Source organism: Pinus tabuliformis, chromosome 8, assembly GCF_031772625.1.
Source record: "Pinus tabuliformis cultivar Carrire ecotype Pingquan chromosome 8, CPIR1, whole genome shotgun sequence".
Lineage (NCBI taxonomy): Eukaryota > Viridiplantae > Streptophyta > Pinopsida > Pinales > Pinaceae > Pinus > Pinus tabuliformis.
The window spans coordinates 932250302-932269961 of NC_142294.1; the positions used below are offsets into that span (position 1 = coordinate 932250302).

General features: G+C 40.4%; 1 pseudogene; it reads left to right on the plus strand.

The window, feature by feature from the left end:
• The first annotated feature begins 15148 nt into the window (after nucleotides 1-15148).
• LOC149238577 (pentatricopeptide repeat-containing protein At2g13600 pseudogene) lies at nucleotides 15149-18171 on the plus strand (annotated as a pseudogene).
• Nucleotides 18172-19660: the final 1489 nt, after the last annotated feature.

Here is a 19660-nt window from a genome sequence, read left to right on the forward strand (position 1 = left end):
GTATGTGTCTATGTATCTATGTCACTATCTGACAGGGTCATCAGGAATCGTTCTTGTGGAGGAATGATTGCTTACGCAAGAAAATGACATGAAGAGGTTCTTGGTCTTACAAGGAATCAATTGGGAAGAGTAGTCATGAGAAATATATGAGGTCAATATCAGGTGAATATGAATTTATATTGGATGCTTGTATTATGCCTATGCTTATGTTATGGACAAGTTATACTGAGGGATACATCAACAAAGTGAAAGCAGTGTGATCTGCGACATGCTAGGATAAGCATGAATAAGACATTGGAAGCAAGGTTTCTTGGTAAGGTAGTGTGGTTTCAGATATGTGGTATTACTGTTGTGCATATGTTGTATATGTTGTACATGTTGCATTTGTGATGTTGTGTGCATGTGGTGTGGTGTATATTTAATGTGTGTACCGGTTGTTTATTCAATGTTATGTACAGGGTGTTAGTACAAATAGTGTTGTATGAATGTTGCATACTCAGTGTTGGGTATAGATGGTGCTATGTACATGTTGGATATACGGTGTTGTGTATATATTGTACTATGTGCATGATGGATATGAGGTGTTATATGCATATGGTGCTCTGCGCGTGTGGGATATACAGAGCTGTGTACAAATGGTGCTATGTACATGTTGGATGTGTAGTGTTATGTACATGTGGTGTTGCATGCATGTTGTACATGTGGTGCTACGTACATTTGGTGCGGTGTGTATGATTGTACAAGTGGTGCTGTGTGTATGTGGTGTTGTGTACATGTTGTACAAGTGGTGTTGTGTATATGTCATGCATTTCGCGCTGTGTACATGTGGTTTCATGTACATGTCGTGCATGTGGTACTGTGTACACGTTGTATAGTGGTGCAGTGTACATATGGCGTTGTGCAGGTGGTGCTTGTGGCACTGGCGTACATGTGGGATTGAGTGCATGTCGTACATGCTGTGCTGTGGGCATGCAGTACTATGTATGTGCATTGTGTAGTCACGGTATCGGGACATGTGTATTGATTGTGTTGTACTTTGTGTGGGTACATGTATTGTGTGGAGTTGTACATCGAGTATAGGTGTATTGTGTTGTGTTGTACGCCAGGTGTAGGTGTATGTATTATGTTATGCGCTGGATGTAGGTGTATGTATTGTATTGTGTTATGCACTGGATGTAGGTGCATGTGGTGTATGTCAAGTGTAGATGCATGTATTGCATGGTGTGGTATGCCATGTGTGGTTGTATGTGTGGGATGTACACTATGTGTGTGTGCACCTTGTTGAGGAGAAGGAACTGGGTGTTTGTCGAGTATGGAAACTAATCCGGTGTGTGTATGAAATAAGAACAAAGGCAGAAGAAGGATCAATTAAAGGATAAGTATTAGTAGATTATTTTAGTTTTATTATGCATGTGATTTATGATTCTGGTTTATGATCTATGATTATGTTTATGATGGTTACATGTGATTTATGATTTTGATCTATGATGGTTGTGTTTTGAGCTAACCTGATGTGATATTTTTATACATGTTGATTTGGTCAAAAATGCTAGTTTGACTTGTTGTGATAGGAAGTGAACAAGATTGCAAGTGTACCTTATTGACGAACTATCAATGAGGTATGATTTGAAGTTATTTCCATTTATTTTAAATATAATCGAAATTATGTGCTTGGTACATGATGCATGAACATGCACAGTTGAGTAGTCAAAATTGACTGTAATAATTGGAAGCAACAACAAAAGAAATTGGAACATGTTGAAGTATGCTGGTAAAGCACTTCAGGAGCAGGCCCATTGTGGGACATTGATACCCAATAGTGGCCATTGATTTCCATGAGCATGCTATGACTGGTATGATGGTTTGAGGCAAGGATATAGGCTTGGTTTTTGTATCTTTCAATGCGAGGAAGCCTTGCCAAGGGATGGATCGCCCGAGATGGGGATGCCAGTGGAACTTGGAATGTGAGTGACTGCATGGAAGGGGATGACTGGATTTCTCGAGGGATTGTATAGAAGAGAAGGGAAGGTCAGAGATGGATTTGTTTTGGTCATTAGCATTGCTAGATGGAATCAGATGCACACTAGGAGTGCGCCCTGGAACAATGAGCCACTAACTGTTCACTAAGAGGACAAGTGGCACAGGATTATAGTGTTGGACATTGGATGCATATTTGACTTTGCTAGTGGATTCTAAACTTCTTGGGAAGGAGGTAAATCCCGGTATTACCTTAAGGGTGGAGGTGTGAGCCTCTGGATTCCATTGTTGTGGATGCAGGCATCATATCCTTTTATTTGCTAGTTGAGCAAATGTGCATATGTGTATATTATTATAAATATTGCATCGAGCTGGATTTATAAAGCTCCATAGGCAATATGGTTATTTGTTGGTTGAAGCAAATGTATATGTGTATATGTGGTTATTATAAATATCGTAATGATCTATGTTATAAAGCTCCAGTATGCAGTATTGTTGTTATTTGGTCATGTTGTTATGTTTTAACAAATGATCATTGCAAATACTGCAATGAGATATGTTATAAAGCTCCATGGGAAGTATGTTTTGTTTTTAGTAGTTTCATTGACTATAGGTGTCATTGAACATCGAGGATGGTGTTCCCCCAAGGGGGATGTTTCTGTAACAGCCCTTGTAAAAACTCATGTAAAAATATATAATACCATGGTTGATGGGACATGTATTCCAAGCTGAATGTTGGGCAAGACATCCTAGGGGGTGTTCATTTGGTTGTTTATGTATAAAGGAATCGCCAAAGGAAATGGAGAAGGCGTTGGAAAGGAAAAATGGCATTTTGGCACAATTATTTATGAAAAAAATCGAAATTAGGAGAAAAGGAAAGTGAAAGGTCACAAGTTGCATGTGAGGAGGAAATTGAAGGAAAATAATGGAAAATGAAGAAAATAGAGGCCTCATTAATAAAAAGGCTTTTGGGGATTAGTGAGTAGGACTTGGTCAGTTTAGCATTGGAGCTCTCTCATTATTCTCTCTCTCTCTCATACTCTTGGGTACTTGGAGTTTTCTTGGAGCAGTCTTGGAGGGTGTGGCATACTTGGATTCTTGGAACAAGAAGGCAAAGGAAGAGCAGGAAGGTGCAAGAAGGCATCAAGATCAACAACTACATCAGATTTGTTTGCACGTACCGAGTTGCATGTGTGATTTCTTCACTAGTTTTGGCATGTATGGAATATGCATGTGGATTTTTGGTCATGATCTGTATTCGGCATGGAGGATTGGCTGGATCGATATTGGGTTTCCTAGCCTTTCCATTACCTAGTCAGCCATGGTGATTGTGGGTTACTTTCATTTTTTTGTTTTTGGTTGGTTCTCATGCTTCATTAGCTTGGGTTGAGTTACTAGTTGTCCTAGAGCCTTGGTTGGACAAATTCTCTACAGCCCTGTATCAGCTTGGGTTGAGTTACTAGTCCCATAGCCTTGGTTAGACAAACACTCTAGAGCCCTTAGTGGGTTGAGTTACTAGTCTTGAAGCCTTGGTTAGACAAATTCTCTGGAACCCGGTAAAAGCTGTGGGTTGAGTTACTAGTCTTGGAGCCTTGGTTGGACAAAGGATCTGGAGCCCTACATGGCTGGGATAGAGATCGATATGATGATGGTTTTGTGATGTTCGACCGCGAGGTGGAATCACTATTTGATGGGTTGAGGTGGATGGCCTCTGGAAGCCCTGGATGAGTTTTGATTGATGTGTTCTAAGATATCCCACATTCATGTTTGGAATATGGCACGAGGGTGAATGGTTGAAGAGCTATTTGGCTCAACCATTCTATGGTTGGGTGGAACGTGGTAGTCCCATGTCCGGTTGGTTCATTGCATTCATTGATGTGCAATTCATTCCCTCGATTTTCATGTGTAAAAGTAATGATGTATACATGGATTTTGATGGCTGATATGTCTAGTGTATTTATGTTTCTATTATGTTGGTTATATGTATATTTTGTGACAACAACTATGTATGGCTCTCAACAAGTTTTTACTTGTATTTGAATGGATAATGTATCTATGATCTAATAAATGATAAGGTAGAAAATGACATGTGGAAACAATGGTTCACGACGATTCTCAGATAAGTATGAGATACCTACACTTAATTTTGTTGTTTACACTTGTAGGTTAAATGTTGATGATATGTTTGACGAAATGCCTGTCACGGCTAGTAGGGGTTTGGTTACGGTCTTGTTTAGCTTATTACTTTTGCATCTTGTTTCCTTGTATTCTTACCAATTTTAAGTGATCATTCCATTCTAGGCAGTGTCCCAGGATTTGGACTGAAAAAGGTGGCTCAAATCCTGGAATGCTAGCAAAACAGAGCATTAGCCTGGAGACTAACTCGCTTGGGTAGTGTCTAGAGAGCATTATAACTCGCTTGGGCAATGTGTGGGGAGCGTTATAACTTGCCTTGGCAGTGTCTAGGGATAGTTACTTTGGCCTAAGTTGGTTAAAATAATAGTAGGACCCAGGGGTAGGCTGTCTGAGTGGCTGACTTGTCTCCTAAAGGTTCTGTGGGTGATGTTGGATGCCTGTGTGTGATGTTCCATTAATTCCACTTCCTTAAGGTCACCTAGGAGGTCGAATATGATCATAGTAGCCTCTTGTATCATGTTTACCCTATTGGCATGGTTACTTGGGTGGCTAGGGGAGGAGGGTGTTACAATATGTAGAGAAGGCCATAGTCAGCTAGTGCAAGTAGACAATTTCTCAGTGCATGTAGTAGGAGCAATGTTTCCACTTCCAGTTGTTGGAAGAATTTCCATAGGAGGTGAAAATAGCTTAAGGAGGAAGAACAACATGCGAGGAAGTGATCCTAGAGGTTGTATGAATTATCCCAGAGCAACAATACACATTTCTAACAGGCTATGCGAGTGCCAGGGAGAAGTGCAAGTGGCTTGGGAGAGGCCAGATCAAGTAGCAGAGGAGAATTTGGTGTCTCAAGATTATTTTTCCAGTGGAGATTATTATATGTGAGAGATTTTCCAGTATTATGCAAGCAAATCATTATACTCTCAAATTGTTAAAGATTAATAATAATAAAGCCCTCATGTGCTGCATTGGTTTTCCCTTTGGGGTTTTTCCAGGGATGATTTTCCAATAATATTGGTGTCAAAATTGTTGTGTGTGCCTGCATGATTTTCTCAGTTCCTTCTTTTTATGTTTCACAGTGTTTTTATTTGTGAAGAATTGCAGTAGCGAGTTTATCAATATTTGTCATAATTTAACTATAGAAGACAAATAAACTACATAAGTTAGGAGATAAATATCAAGTTACTATAGATTCATGGAAATTTCACATGGTATCAGAGCAGATCTAGCACAAACGGTTTGCCGCTAAAGGGTTTTGCAGGAGTAAATCAGTGCACGACACATGAAGAGAAAGCGCACGAGGTTTTATAACCCAATTTATTAATTTCTCCAATGGATTTGAGTTTGTAAATTTTTTAGAGATGACCACAACAAAATTGAGAGATCAAGACAGGTTGGATGGAGCCTCCAACTTTGGAATCTGGGAGGCTAGGATGTTGTTTCTATTGGACGAGCATGGTATGAAGGATTTTTCTACAACAATTATTGTTGTGCCAACATATCCCATCCAGTTTCATGAATACAGGATGGATAACACCAAAGAAAAGAGGATGATCCTTGATGGAGTCATGGATCACATAGTTCTACATATCACAGAGAAGGGAACAACGAAGGAGATGTGGGATGCCATTGTCAAGATATATAAGGATCCATCAGAGAACATGAAAATGATCCTCAAAGAAAAGATGAGGACCATCAAGATGAAAAATGGAGAAGATGTAACCACCTATCTCACCAGGATTCATTTGGTTAGAGATGAACTTGCTGCAATTGGAGAGAAGGCAAATGATGATGAGCTAGGGCGTATAAAACTTAATGGGTTTACCAAGTAATGGTGTATGTTCATCCAAGTGGTTTATGGGCATGATAAGATTCCATATTAGGATCGTCTATGGGGTGATTTCACTCAGAAGGAGTTGAGACACAGCTTGGTTGAAGGCACTACCAGTAGCAATGGCAAGGCAATGAAGGTGAAGGAGGAACAAGAAAATTTCACTCTTGCAAGAAAAGGTAAAGCAAATAAGGGTCCGAGTTAGGGACAAGACTTGAAAGGAGAAAAGAAGAAGAAGGACCTGTCAAAGATCAAGTGTTTTGGTTGTGGTGAACCTAGTCACTATGTCAGCCAATGTCATAAGAGGAAGAAGGACAAGAAGGAGAAGAAGAAAACTGCTTCAACAAAGATCAAGGATTTGTCTTCCAGGCTGGAGGATTAATTCACACTTGCAGCGGTAATATCCTCAGGAGGAGGAGGAGTATGACACTCGAGTATACTAGATCAGGTAGGGTCTGAGGAAGGAGTAACAAGGAGATCTAGATTATAGCCAAGGAGGGATTGATCAGTATACAAGATCTAGTTGACGTGTATATGATTCCTAAGATGGACAATTACCTTTGCTACGAGAGCCCAAGTATTAAAGTATTAGTGAGATCGAGACTCACTATTTTAGTGATAGAAACAACACAGAGGCAACACCGGGGCATCAACAATGTGAGTTAAAGTAGCGCAATGATAGCATGGTGGACAATGATTGTCAGAGGATTTTCTTCACATAGATTTCTAGCTTCTGAGAGGCAGAGGTAGATCAATTTTTTAATTACAGAATTGGAGTGAAAGTTGCTCTAGGGAGGATGTAGTATATCTAGTGGTGAGAGTTTACTGAGGCAGAGGGAGTTGTCTGTACAACAAGATACTTTGCTAGTTAGATCGATTTGTAGAGGAGAAGCAATTTCCAGTTTGCGACTTGATTTTATAGTAGAGTCCGTGGTTATTTTCAGCAGTGCGAATTTGCCAGAGAGGATGCAATAAATTACCGGTACAAAAATAAAAAGGTAGATTTAGGGTCTTAGAGGGAGGTTGAATTGATTTGGAGGGGTCGAGTAGCTTCTAGGAGGTCAGATCAACTAGCAAATGTGAAGAAATGAAATTTACCAGAGGTTTGCTAATTTATGGAAACCGGTTGTAATATTTTCCAATCGTAGTTGTGGACATCAACAATGTGGAACAATTTAGTGATAGCATGTTCCCACAGATCAAAAAGTTGCAAATACTCACAAAGGCCTTGGGAAAGGAAAAGTTTGTCTTCTTTAGGGATAAGTTGGGAGTAGTGGAGAACACCTTCCTCACTAAGAGGGGGTGTTATTTTTTGGTAGTAGAGAACATGTGTTCTAGTCTCAATGGTGTCTAAGAGGCTAACAAACACAAGATCTCCAAAACCTATAAAAGGTTTCACAAGAAAAACCTTAGAAACACCTCAATTAGATTAATTAGCGAATAATTAAATATTTCCTAAGTCTAACTAAGGAAAACTGGTTAATTAAATCAGATTAATTGAGGAAAATCATTTTTTCTCTAGAGAGTTTCAGAAAAGTCATTTGATGGAGTCAAGATGATCTTAGCCATCGATTGAGATGTGGTCATGGTCGTTGAGAGTCCAACATAAGATTATAAGAGCAAGTCAATGGGGTTGGGAGAAGACACACGACATTCAAGCAGTTCGACTTACCCAATTGTAGTGATTCAACAAAGGCGTAGTTGAGACAGAGGGAGACATCAACAAAGGGGTTTCAATAGATATTTGGGAGCAATATTCCAAAGAAGATTTCCTCAAACTTTCCAGTGTCTGAGTGACAGGAAAAGGAGGCCAATTTATTTGCAAAGGAGGTCGTAGTCAGCTAATGCGAGTTTCCAGTTTCTCACTGCGTGTAGCAAACACAATGTTTCCACTTACAGTGACTGGAAGAGTTGCCGAAGGAGGTGCAAGTAGTTGTAGGAGGAAGAGGGAGGCATAATGACTTGTAGGGAAGTAATCCCAGAGGCTATGCGAATTATCCTAGAGCAACAATGCACATTTCTGGTAGGCTATGCGAGTGTCAAGGAGAAGTGCAAGTGGCTTGGGAGAGGCCAAATTGAGTGATAGGGGAGAATTTTGTGTACCTAGATTATTTTTCTAGTGGAGATTCTTATTTCCTGGAGCTTTTCCAGTATCAGTGATCCAGGTGGCTCTAGAGACACACACAAGACAAAGAGGGCTTATGGAAACTCGAAAATCAAAGTGATCAAAATGCTTTCAAACAAAAACCAAAGCGTAGATCTTGTCGTCCTGATCGCAACGGTGCAAACGGTTCGTCAATCTGAGCTCTTATGAGGGAGAACGAACCAATCAAAGTTTTGGTCAAAATTGCACTATGGGCGAGGTTTAAGTGTCCTACAATTTGACCGACACCGAGCATGGAATCTGGCTCTCGAAAATAGGCGAAATTGTAGCCTCGTTAAAATGCCCAATATCCCTTATTTTCGAAAAATTTGAAAATGACCATTGATTAATAAAAATAAAAATAAAATAATATAATTTGGGTGGTGGGCCATGACCCCCGCCACCCCCGTCGGACCCAAAATTATAATAAAAACAAAATTTATTTATGGGCCGATGGGCCATGACCCCCGCTGGCCCTCCCACAACCACCATATATGTTAAAACACCCACACCCCAACAAACACATGCGTATATATCAATGGGCCAGTGAGAATCGAACCCGCCCGACCACGTGCCCGACCTGCACCACGGGCAACCCAACAAACATTAATTTACGACACCACCTCCAAACAACAATACGCCTCTAAATATTTAATGCTCCAAGCATTTAATACAAGGCGCTGTGGGAGTTAAGGGGCGGGCCGCCTAATGTGGACCTGACCCCCACAAAAAAATTGCATGCAGGTTTTAAAAAATGAGTATGTTTTAATATGGAGGGGTCAGGGTTTGACCACCTGACCTCCTCCTTGTAACTCGAGCCTTATACCAATCCGTCCAACCAACTTCTTGTTTAATTCGCCCACCAAAAAATTATATAAACCTTCATTTCATCAGTGTGCCCAAGCATGGAGGAGCCAAGAGCGTGCACGGAAACCGGGACAAATAATTTTTAATTAATTTATTTCAGGTGGAACCATGAGCCCAGAGAAAATGCAGGCGGAACCATGATTGGGCGAAATTCTCAGGAGGGTGAAATTTTTGCAGTGTCCAAATTAGACAAATATTATGTCGATCGTACACCTCTCAGTGACACGAACTTGATGGCGCAGTCAGTTTCCTGATTTGAGCAGCCAATTTGTAGATGACTTGGAGGAGGGAATCCTTGAGGAATCTAGGGGAAATCTAAAAGATCCCTTAAGCCCCAGATTCTCACTTTGTCAGAATTCAAAAATTTGATAGTCGATTTTGCACTATTCGACGCCACAAATCTAATGGTGCATTCAGATTTCCCATTTGATCATTTCATTTTTTGGCCACTTTTCTAAGTGGAGTGCAGGTGTCAGCATTCATGTGCGAGCAACCATTTCCATGAGATTCGACGCCGCGAGATTGATGGTGCAACCAGGTTCAACAATTTGACATCCTTTTCTTAAGATGGCCCCAGGATGTGAGGTATATGCAGTGCGTTCATGTACTTCTTTTTGCGATGCATTGAGCTGCACAAATCCCTGTTTTATGTTTGATGTGGGATCTTGTTTTCTTACTTGTTCATGATTACTACTTGATGTGATGCAGAATCATTTGTGGGATGTACTTGTTGTTATGATTCATCATTTTGTTTGAGATCCCTTTGTCGTTATGTTGATGGGATGCTCATGTGTCGCCATATATGATTGCATTGAGATCCCTTTTATGCCATGTTGGCAAGATGTTCATTATCATCATGCATGAGTTTATGTCATACTGATAAGGGTCCTTTTGAATGAGAATTCCTGAAGCGAAACATCTCTTGGAGCCACTCCTGGGTGAGGGCATTTTCCTTGTATGATAGTGACACCACCACTTATGTACATCATCACTATTGACAACACTTAATGCAGCGGCCTACACCATCTTGACATCAGGGCCTAGAGACGTAGTCCCTCCTGGACGAAATCCATTATCAACGTCTTATGTTTTCATGTGCTGATGAATGTCATGTTCCTCTTCTTTATCCCATGCAGATGTATTCATTTATGTTCTTTTAAAAATGCAATTTAACACATCACATAAGTAAAAGGTCTTGGAAGGGTCCTTTGTCACACCCAGACTTGGATCAATCAGGGAAGCAAATCATTGTACTCTCAAATTCCTGAAGATTATTAATAATAAAACCCTCATTTGCTGCACTGGTTTTCCCTTTGGGGTTTTTCCAAGGACGATTATCCAAAAATATTGGTGTCAAAATTGTTGTGTGTGCGTGCAATATTTTCACAGTTCCTACATTTTATTTTCCCCACCGTTTTCATTTGTGAAGAATTGCAGTAGCGAGTTTATCAATATTTGTCGTAAGTTAATTACAAAAGACAAATAACTTGCATAAGTTAGGAGATAAATATCCAATTATTGCAGATTCATGGAAATTTCACATAGCTTAGCTCCCAGTACTGCGTCGTCCATGAAAATTTGGGTGCTTACACTACTTGTGATGGGGTATATATATATAACCACATCAATAAATATAACTTATAACTAACTTCATTTAATAAGAGTCAATAAGAATCATGATATCAGATTCATCTATGAAATGAGGATGAGATTTAATTTTTCCCATTCACAAAATTGTAGGTTGGCATGCAAAGAGATCCATATTGGTGACCAAAACAACAATCAAGCGTAAGAAATAAAGCACAACTATGGTCTCTCCGGTTTAATAGTAGATATTCTGTAATTAATTAGGAAATCATGAATGACTTTGTGGTTTGCAATTAGTAAAGTAATGCATACAAGGGGTGGTAAATTACATTTTTTGAGTCTGATGGAAGGAAAATGTTCTCTAACTTTGAGCAAAATTGAGTGAAGTTTTATTTGTCAATGGAATAGGTTTGATTAGGTTGGATTTATACACTTTTTTTGAATTGCCACAAGTTATCATTATCGGTAGTATAGAGGATTCAACACGATGTCACATACCATGCAAACAAACTAAAACTCTCTCAACATAACTTATAACTAACATTTCCATATAAAAGATATGCAAGACATACCTTAACAAAGAATCCTTGCCACTGATATACGAGTCTATCTTCGCACTTTGCACTACAGTTCTATTACCAAACTTGCCTGGCTTTTGCCCCAACTAAATCCTTCTCTTTGGAAAAAAGTAAAATTGTGTGAATTTTCTCGTTCAAACTGTGTGAAGGATTTTAATCCTGTTTAACATTTCAAGTGAACACCCCACCCATCATCAGGGACTAGAGAAATGAATGATGGGTGGAGTGTCTATTTGAGACATTGGACAAGATTAAAATCCTCCACTACATTTTATCCAAAAAATTCACACAATATGGACAACTGTGGAAATCTACACTCTCAAAAGTAAAATTCATTAGAATTGTATGCCTTTAAATAGGCTACATTAGAGAAGAATACCATGGGAAAAACCATGGGTTGTGAAAACCAGGTGTCCAAAAACTGTTGGTAATTTGATCGAGTCAAAATGTTTTACATAACATAACATTACAACATCTCTTCCATAATGGGCTGGAGAGCACCTCTTGATGCAATAATAATATATATTCATGACGTTATCTATCTATTATATATTTTGGAGTTTTTGGCTAGAATCTAATGAAAGAAAAATTGTTCAAATATTGATTTTGTTGTTTAATATTAGCTTTTGATCTCACATATGGATTCAACACCCTGAAAAACCCCTAGGGCACTAGGATTGTGGAGAGTTCATAACTCAAACTTGTGATTCCAATAAATCCTTATTAGATTCTAAGAAAATTAGACCAAAAAACCCTCCAAAATATATAACAAATAGACTATGACATCAATTTTTTTTCTCAATCAGTCTACTCCTATTATTTATAAAAAAGTGTTACAGCAAGGCCACTGCCTTGAAAATTCTTGCCATGAAGTTGGCATTTTACAAAAAGATGCTTGACGTCTGTCCGCGGAAGAACCACAACAGTGCTTTTAACTCCCATAAAACTCAAAATTGACCCACAACTATCCATCGCTAAACATAAACAAAGCATTAACTGACAGAGACCTGAAACATACATTAACATCGAGACTCAAAAGGGAGGCGAACTCCTACTTCAGAAACTACACAAAACGGAGGCACGGGCTGGTTCATTCGTCCTCTGAGGTATACGGTTCCTCAACGACCCTACACCCAAATTGAGCTGAGTCATCAGAGTCGGACGGATGGACCTCTGAGCCTGTAGGCTCTCCTCTTGCTGGCGCGCTCGGACCTGCGTTGTCTTCAGAATTCACCACAGAAAGGCCTCCTATGACCTGGCGCTGGTTATCATTCGGATTTGCCGTCCTCTGATCTGCAGGAACCCCAGGATGAGCCGCTCCCGAACCCCGGGCATTCTCACACTTTTCAATCGTGACCGAGACTATGAAGGAGGAGTTTGCCAAAGAACACGGGATGCGGAAACGGGCAGTGGGATGAGCATTATGCTCACAGTCATCATTCCTAACTCGCCCTCTGCCCCTGCCTCTGCCACTTCTGGTGGCTGGATGATTGAAGCGACCAAATTCCAACGCATCCGAGGATGGGTCCGAGGTGGGGGTGGACCGCTGATGAGTGGCGCGACCGCGGGAACCTCCACGCCTACTCCCCATTCTGGGCCTTTCACGCGGCATGATGTTATGCAGAAGCTTGACAGAGGAGCGAATGCACAGAGAGGGATGACTAAGAAACGAGTGCTCAGAGAGAAGTGGAAACGGAGCCCAGACAAGTCCGTGAGTCCCTGGAACCAGAGCCAAGCGAAAGACGAGGATAGAGAAAGCTCTTGAGCCGAGCGAAGGATAGACGAGCAGAAACGAACTAACAGAGTGACTCAGGGAAATGCTCAGAGCAGCGACCTTTATGGCATCGATGGTCTGCGACGAAGCCGCGGGAGTGACAAACATATTGGGAGCCATGGCGCAAATAACCAGGAGACTGAAGGACGAAGTTAATGCATCCATAAATAGAATTGTGCGAGACTAGCTCGCCAATCCATAACTGTAACCCGTGGCGCACTTGGGCTAACACCTCCCCACTTGATCCGCCTTCAACATACCCTGTGGCCTGTCAATCACCCGCATCCGGGAGACTATGACATCATTTATTAATAACCTTAATTAACATTTAATAACTTCATACTTATTTATTAATATTTGATTTAAAATTTAGGGGCAGCAGGAGGGGCAGGGGTTATCAACAAACCCGAAGGAAAATTAGTTAGCAGTCATTCCTGGGGGTTAGGCCAAAGAACCAATAATCAAGCTGAGATGTATGGCCTTTTGGTAGGTCCAAACTTGAATTCCTTCCTTCCAAATCCTTTTATCACATACTCAAGCATCAAAACAGTGACATTGACAAACAAGCCAATTTACCTTTCCTTATTAATGCCGGACAAATTGAAATAAATGGTATGAATGGAAAAATATACCATGACCCTCTCCCCTTTTCCTGTCTCATGTCAAAGGTTATAAAGCAAACCCCCATCACCTATAGCCCTCCTCTGCACATTAGGAATTTGGGTAAAATTTGGGGAGCATGCGATGGGTAATGTGGTTCCTATGAATAATGTCTTACATGCAAGCCATTTAATAGCAACCCCCTCACACACTCAAAGTACAAGAGAGTGTCAACATTTTGATCTAGGCTCAGACCTCACGCACTGGAGATTGATTGTTTCAAAGGTTGTGACAATTATGAAGTTTAATGGAGTTTGTAACAGACTCAAATGTGGGACTATCTCCTAGCATAATATATCTTTGGTCTTAGAGCATCCTCTTGTGCTTTGCTAGTTAATTCCCTACCAATCCAGGGGATGTTCTGCATTGTTACATCTGAACAAAGTTGTCTTCTCCAGGGTTCTCTATTGCGACAAGCTCATCCCGCGAGATGCTTGTTTCTTCTGCTTTCAAGCCCCCTTTGGAGGCCATGCTTTCCTCTAGTATCATGAGGTATTCATGCTTGCTGTGGAACATCATTGTCAAATTGAATTCATAGGTTGTTTCCCCCCCTTTCAAGTTACTTAGCTATGTAAGAATTCTACAAATTTAGATAATATCTCTCCTTTCTCTGGTATTTATCTCATTGGGATTGTCTTTTATGCCTCTGTATTTCGTGGAAACTTTGTGCCTTAGTGCACATGTCACCTTCCTACTTCTATTTGTGAACTCAGTTTGCCTCGTTGCTATTTAGGCCCCAATGTCACTATCTCTTGTTTACCCTAGGGGGGCCTTATCGCCTCTGCTAAATTGGGTTCGTTCCCTACCTATCGTGGCTGTGTTGTCTACTTTAGAGTTGCACTTGCCACTCCTTCGGTGTCCTCTGTCTCGACTCCTCTCTCTTGTCGCTCTCCTCTTGTTCTCCATCACCACCTGCACACCATGCAAGAAGGAAACAAGGTCTCCCAAGCCAACAATTTGAGCATGTGTCTTAAACGAGGCAACTTCCCAAACAATGGGTATACTGAATTGTAGCAAATGTTCCCCTCAAATTATAGCTTTGCAATTGGAAACAATGGAAATTCACTGTAATTTGCACCAACAAATGACAATGTCCATAAACCTCCTTGAAGAACTTAAAACCTTGAAAGGCAAATTAACCCAACAAAAAGACGAAATGAACACTCAAATAATAAATAAAAAAATTAAAGATACACCGGCCAACTAGTGACAATCAATCCACCAACTATAGTGCCTCCAATCAGTGTGTGGGTAAACTTATTCCAAATCTTAACCGATTTTCATAAGATAATCCTCTTTCAAATCTTTGACGTATTCCTTCCACAAATGTGTTTTGCTCCTCAGCCAAAATTTTGCATATAGTTTATTAGCAATAATTGGTTTCCATAGAAAGCTCCTCTCTAGAAAACCAATAATTAAATGAATTAATGTAACTAAAGACCAACAATTAGCTAAATTAACGTAACTATTTCCTGAATAACAACTGCATTGAGCGCAAATTTTAATAATAAAAGTCTCATTTCTGTTAAAAAAAACATAAAATTAATTAATTTAAAATTTTAACACTATTCCAAAAGAAACCCGACCTGAAATGAAACTGAAGACCTCAATAACAGACGCCTCGAATGAAACTCAAGGCTACAATCATTGCCCACGATCCTCCGTGAAAGCTAGAGAAGAGGCTACTCAAAAAGTGGCGCCTTCGGTGCTTGTAGTTGTACCATATATGCATGTAGTGCAGGGTTCTTTTGTCACCAGGGGATAGATTACGCAAAAATACTCAGAATGAACTAATTCGAATGGGTACATGCACCATTTGTAGAAGGTTGGCTTCATGTCCATTTCTCTCTCTGAATCAGAATTTGATGGTTTATACTAACTAGGATGGTAATGGCGCCATGTGACTCCCATAGGATTGCTTGAGATCGATACGAAAAGCATGCAACGCATGCAATTGAGGAATGGGAAGAAGAAAATTCCGTTGTTAGCCACTGTGCCAATGCTTGGTATTAACACTGCGACAGCTGTTGGTTTTGAGAGGGACGAAGGCAAAGGCAACGCCAATAAAAGCTCTGCAGAGGATGTTAGAGCCCTGTGTAAGAAGGGACGCCTGAAGCAGGCTCTACGGATTTTCCATGTGATGGAGCAGCCCGTAGATTGCTATACGTATGTTCTTCTCTTACAACTGTGCATCAAGAAGGAAGCCTTCTCTGAGGCCAAATCAGTGCACACCCACATGAATGAGAGAGGATTTACAGGCACCACACTGTTAGGGAACACACTGCTAAACATGTACGCTAAATGTGGGAACCTGATGGATGCTCGCAGAGTATTTGATGAGATGAATGAAAGAGACGTCTGCTCTTGGACTGTCATGATTGCAGGTTACTCTAGGGCTGGCCTTGCCTGGGATGCAATGGATATGTTTCACCAAATGCAATCAACAGCCATTCAACCGAACCAGTTTACATTTGCCAGTGTTCTTCAAGCATGTGCCAAATTGGAAACCTTGCAAGAGGGCATGGATGTCCATAGGCACATAATTACTGGTGGGTTTCAATCTGATGTGATTGCGGAAAGTGCTCTTGTAGACATGTATGCCAAATGCGGGAGCTTAGATGATGCACGTCAAGTGTTTGACAAAATGCATCAAAGAGACGTGGTTTCTTGGAATACTATGATTGCAGGTTACGCCCAGAATGGGGATTTTGATGAAGCTCTTTATCTTTTCCACAAGATGCCTGAGCCAGATCTGGTCTCATGGAATACAATGATCGCGGGATATGCGCAGAATCGTTGTGCCAAAGAAGCCCTTAATCTCTTTAAGCAAATGCAGCTTAAAGGTTTGAAGTCGAATCCGAAAACTTATGCCAGCGTCCTTCAAGCATGTGCTGATTTGGCGTCTTTAGAACAGGGCTTGCAGATTCACGGGGATGCAATTAGGAGCGGCTTTCAGTCTGATATTTTTGTGGAGAGTGCACTTGTAGACATGTATGCTAAATGTGGGAGCATAGAGAAGGCACGTGATTTGTTTGACAGAATGCATCAACGAAATGCCATTTCGTGGACAGCGATGATTGGAGGATATGCCATGCACGGGTATGCCAAGGAAGCCCTTCAACTCTTTGAGCAAATGCAATACTCTGGTATAAACCCAAACCATGTCACCATGCTTTGTGTGTTGTCTGCGTGCTGCCATACGGGCTTAGTAAAGGAGGGTTGGCAGTATTTTGATTGTATGAGTCAATGTTATAACATCACACCTGCCATAGAACACTATGTCTGCATGGTTGATCTTCTTGCCCGATCCGGGCATCTGGATGAAGCTTGGGATTTTATTCACAAAATGCCAATAAAACCTAATGCTACAGTTTGGAGGAGTTTGCTTGGTGCCTGTAGGATACATGATAATGTAGAACTCGGAAAATGCGTGGCAGAACATCTTTTTGAACTGGACCCTGACAATGCTACACCTTATGTGTTGCTATCAAACATCTATGCTGCAACTGGCAGGTGGGATAACACTGAACATGTGAGAAGAATGATGAGAGACAGAAAGTTAAAAAAGATCCCTGGATGCAGTTGGATAGAGATCAATAAACATGTCCATGTTTTCGTTGCAGGAGATAGGTTACACCCAGAAATGCAGAAAATATATGCACAGTTGGAGGAATTGTTTGAACATATGAAGGTAGCAGGGTACGCACCTGATATGAGATTTGCGTTGCATGATTTGGAACATTATTATGGAATACATCCCATGCAACACCAAGACGAAGTTGACAATTGCATTCAGGCTTCTCGAAGATAATCATCAAATTGTTCCATGAGAAAGTTTTTCGCAGAATGCCAACAGCTGTCATCATTTCATGGATGGGTGGTGTCTTTGTTCTGTCTGTCACAAGTTACTGGTATAGACAAATACATGCACGGGTAGAATTTGGAAATTTAGAATGTGCTTAATCACTCGATTGGGATAATCACTGTATGAATGGTGCAGCTTGGTCTTGCGTCGTATCTCCATGAAGATTTCATCGGCATGCTCTCAATCACAAATCATGTTTAATGGTATCGAATACTGCAAGCAATGACTTCCAAATGCTAGGCAACGAGCATCTGTTTATATCACATGGGCATTGGCATCTTTTTTATTCTATGTTGATTGCTTCTGATCTTGAATAGGCTAGTACCCTACATGAAACATCTACCTTCGATGAGATTTCTCTTGAAATGCGATGTGGCTCCAAGACTTTGCCATGCTTGCATCATGCTCAAACAAAGGGTAACGGGTGGAGGATTTATAGATCAAATGGAACTAGTGGATGCATTCTTTGGTAATGCTGTAACTGCATTTTGGCAATGGGATTTTATTAGGACTGCATGGGTTCCTTAAGAAAATAAACAAAGGCCAAGGGATGGGCACAGGTGGCAGAAATAGAACATTCTTTAACAGTGCTGAAACTGCAATGTATTTTGTGAACAGTGGAGCAAGCCGTATACACAAGATCCTGGATGGTCTTGAACTTGTAATTTGATGTTGCGATCATCAACCTAGGGTTGTCCTCCAACTGGTGTGTACGTACTTTTGAGCTTGTGATTGAATTTGACAAGTATCCATTTAGACGCGTCCTCCAGCGGGTATGCTCCATCTCCCAACATGTGCACCCTAAAGATATAGCATTGTGAAATCATTTTGTTACTTCAACACAAGTTATTGCTACTGCATAACCACTACTGTTAAGGGGTTGCCAGTATTAATCTGGCCAGGATAATGTGTCCATGCCCCTGTACAGTTGAATAACATTTCTATTAGTCCAAGTAAATGGTTAAACTTGGGTCAAACTCACATTGCTTTTATAAAAAAAATTTCTTTTCTGTTAATACTGTTTTTTTTTTTTGTAGTTAGAATAAAAATAATAGCAATGCAGGTATTATCAGTGGAGCTTGTATTTTGGCCTTACAATGGTTGGTCATGGTTTCTGAGTTGCCTTTAACATGATCAAGAACATCCTCAGAGTGAATGCATAACACTGGAAGAATGTTTTTAGAGTGAAACATTGGAAGACACATACAGATTCAAAATAAAAGAGTTTGGAATAACTAACTAACCCAAGTGTTTGTTTAGGGCCATCTTCTGATAGGTCCTAAAATAAGCAATTTCAAGCCATGAATTTTCAGAGTGATTTTTACAGCCTAAACAGTGTTTAGGTAGGTGACACATTGAAGGTTTGTCAATGAGTTTAAAGGATGTTCTCCTTGTTGAGATCTTTCCAGTGATGTATTGTGCCCTTGAATCTGAACCTTGAGTTTAAGACACCAATTACAGTGGACTACATCATGGACACTATGATGAAAAGCGCTTGACAATAGGACATAACTCTACCAAGGTGTCAAAGTAGGGAAACTTTCACACAAAGGGAAATGGTTCATTAGAAACAAGATCAAACTTAAGTTTCCACACTTTGGCATAGGAGGTTGACACAATGGGAACCACTGCCACTTTGTTGAGGCCTCAAGTAACCTCAAGTTGACAAACCAGAGGACCTACCTTTTGTAAAAGACTTTTACGTTAAGCTTTGTCTTTATTATGCTTTTCTTGACTTATCCTACTGTTTATGAAGTCTAAGTTGCATACAATGACTGAGCATACAAACAAATTGGCTTTACCTTGTGATTGAGTAGATACATGCACCTTTCATCATGCCTTGATCTTGCTTGATTACACTTAGTTAAAATTGGCAACTAGGGCCAAACTCCATGTGGGTCATCTTATTAATGGAAGATGATATTTTTCTTCGATCCCTCTCATTGAGAGGTGTAGGATTGATCTAAAGATCATCCGATTCCGATAAGTATTCATGGAGATATGAATTTATTTGTGTTATGGGACAATTCGTCAAGGTCGGCTAGCAACCAAATAAACCCCACTTGTGCTCAATGTTTTAATATAAATAGAGGTGGTCTTCAAGTCATTTCAACACACTTTGGATCTCTTCCTCTCTACTTGTCTTTGGGTTTTAGTAGGAGGAGAGATCCTAAGCAATAACGCTGCCCTAATCCAGAGGGTAGATGCTGGAGCTGCTGGAACAACGGGGAAAGCTGACACAAAG